Source organism: Arachis ipaensis, chromosome B08, assembly GCF_000816755.2.
Source record: "Arachis ipaensis cultivar K30076 chromosome B08, Araip1.1, whole genome shotgun sequence".
In the NCBI taxonomy this organism is placed as follows: Eukaryota; Viridiplantae; Streptophyta; class Magnoliopsida; order Fabales; family Fabaceae; genus Arachis; species Arachis ipaensis.
Window position 1 is genome coordinate 124,432,234 of NC_029792.2, and position 3,256 is coordinate 124,435,489.

Genomic DNA, 3,256 nt, shown 5'->3' on the forward strand with positions numbered 1-3,256 from the left:
CTATTGAAAACCCAGTTCTATTATTAAAAGAACCATCAGGAAAATTATTCTCTTCGAGAATCTAAAATCTAAAATTAATAGCCCTTTAAGTTTATCTAAGTTAAAGATTAAAGAAGAAAATTCTGAAATAAAAGAATTAACAAAAAAAAATTAAAAAGGTCGAAAAATTAAATGAAACCCTAAACACTAAATTATGACAATAAATAAAGAAGAAATATATGTAACTTATCAAGACAAAAAACAAGAGCTCTTTGAAAGAGAAAATCGTTTGAATTATTTACAGTTTTCTGAAATAAATCAAAGAGCATTTGAAGCTCTAAAAATAATCTATGACAAGTTAAGAAGAGAAGTTGAAGAGCTAGAAAAATTAATAGAATCTCTAGAAAATAGTGATGAATCGATGATAGAGTTTGCAGAAATTTTAAATGAAGCATAAAAAGATTGAAAAACCAGAAAATAAAATAAAAAGAAAAAGGGCGGAAAAATTAAAAAATAAAATAAAAGAGTATAAAAGGGAATTAAATAACCTTCAGATCGAAATTAATGACCTTATAATAAAAAGGATAGAAATAAGAATAAATATAAACAAGTTAGAATTAAATTTAAAAAATTTATAAATGTCTGGAAAACCATATTATGACTTAAAAGAATTAAAACTGTTGAAAGAAAAAAATGGAGAATGAAGTCGAAAAATTAAGAAGGTATTTAGAAACAACAGAAAGTGTAGAAATAAAAGAAGTTTTTGAGGATTTGAGAAATTATATTAAAGAAAAAGACAAACAGATAAAAGATTTTATATACAATAATCCATGCAAAAAAGAATATTATAAACTAAAACAAGATTGAAAACTATAAAAATGAAATCACAATATACATCAAGGACTAGTAAAAAATTAGATAGAAATGGTAAAAATTGGTATCAGAGCCAAGTTAACGATTAAGGGTAACACTTTTTCTTTAAGCAACACTTTTTAGTGACACGCTTTTTTGCCATAAAAGACAAAAATCTGTAAAGATGCATCTTTACAGTAGATGGCACCTATAAATCTGTATCAATTAATATCTATATCATAGAGTGACCCTTTTTTTATATGTAGGTTATAAAAAGTTATATATAACTTATATTCATACTATTTGAACCAGCTAGTAACTTTTTGATAATTTGAGTTTAAGTTTTATAAATATGTTTTGACAGTTAATTAGTTAAACTATGAACGATTTCAATTTTCATGAGATAAGTTTGAACTTAGCCAAACTTATCTCAATTTGACTCACTTTAAACCTTTGTGATATATTATTAAAATATCTTTCGAAATGAATAAAATGATTTTTGATTATCATTAAACCTAAACTTTAGAAAAATGATAAAATTATAAAACAGAAAAGAAAATAAGTATGCTGAATAAGATTAACATATCATTTATCAGTATGATTAATTGCATTGTCTTGCAATTTTTCATTTTTATTTCTGAATTAAAATATTGCTTTAGGAAAAAGATGAGTTGGACACATGAACATATTCACTACACCATGGTAGGCACTGTTTATGGCATATGACAGTATGACACACAGACATACCAAGTTACAATGAGCGCTGTTGTTGGTGGGATCCCCATTCTCGTGGGACTAGGCAAAAATCTCTATTCTCATTTCTTGTAGGATAATTTCCGCATATATCCGTTTTCATTACTGCAAATCTATCCTGGGCATCCCTATTTCTCCGCATATTGATGTAAAATTATTATAATCGATGATTTGCAGGGAGGAACAATGGTACCAAGAGCAAGTACAATCTTAAAGCAATAAATTCCAATGGAAACATAAACAAAGTCCTCAGATAAATAAATTTAATAACATTAATAACAAAGTTAATTGGTAGTGCTAGTCTGCTAGAAGGGCATCACCAAGACAAGGTACACACATGCTTTAAGAGATAATGCATTTCAGATGAGTTGCTTTGAAGACCATTTGGTGAAACTAAGCTTTCATAGTAGATATAAGCCACCCTAGAACCTGAATATTGAGAAAGAGAAAGACAATACTCCATGCTATCACCGGAGCTGTCAATCACAGAAAAATCTACGCTGCCATCGATTAAGTTACACAAAGCTATTTTGAAAGACGGAGAAATAGCCAAAATTTGAGCCCAAGATTGAGCATTTCCGTATTCCTTCATCTACCACAGAATCCAATGTTGTATTTTTCTATGCTCATAACAGACAGGAAAGGCAGTTCCTCAAGACACATAAGTGAATGGTCAGATTCCACGGATCATCATCATCTGAATTCCTAGCAGGCAGGGGAAACTGACAAAAAATTTCTTTACCCAACTTGTCGACATCATCAATTACAGGGAGTGGAGGTGTGAAGATCCCTTTAGTTGTTGATAGCAATGTCGGAGATAACACTGGGATAAATTATTATTTTAGATTCTATATAGGATGTACAACAGGTGTTGTTTTGTTGTTTTCTTGCTTACTCGCTCCACGTTTGTGTTGAGCTTCTTTGTTTCAAAAAAAAATTTCTTTACCCAAAGTCAAAATAAACAACCACAGGATGAAAACAAGATTTATAGTACATGCTCTGTTACTACCAAAAAATACCCCTTTCTTATTGTCAGCCATAAAAGAGCCGTAAATTGAGACACCAAGTGGGCTAAATGGGATATCATCAATTCTTTTCCAGGACAAAGTTGGTCCAAATGTATAAATTCTGGTACTAAAACCAAATGTTGTCCACTGAAGTAATCGACTTTAGTAGGTTCAGAAGAGTTGTCTATTATTGACTGTACGGAGACAACTCCAATACTGTCGTGTCCGACACCGACACCACAGTGTCTGAAGGAACTGTTGTAGTAAGCAATTCGTAGCGGAGTCAAGATTGGATCGCGTAAGCATGAACGGCGAGAGTGGTTGCAGGTGAAGTCAGGGGAAGAGATTAGATTTCTCCATGAAGTGCAGACGCTCCTTAGGGAAAAGAAGCGTCCTTGCCGGAAGCCTCAGTAAGATTTCCATAATCATCTCTTCCGAAAGCTCTGCCAGAGGCCGCGTTCTTGCCGTGGGACGACTGACCAGTTCCAGCCCTCTCGCGGCCTTCCACTCCGCATCATTATTACGATCAGTAACGTCATTAGCATATTGACGGGCCTATTAGGCCGGCTTTCGAATTTCCTGTACAATCAAACTAGTTTGAGACATGCTCGTACTTCTTATCTGAATTCATCTATCTTAGCTTCTTGGGCATAGAGTAAATTTTC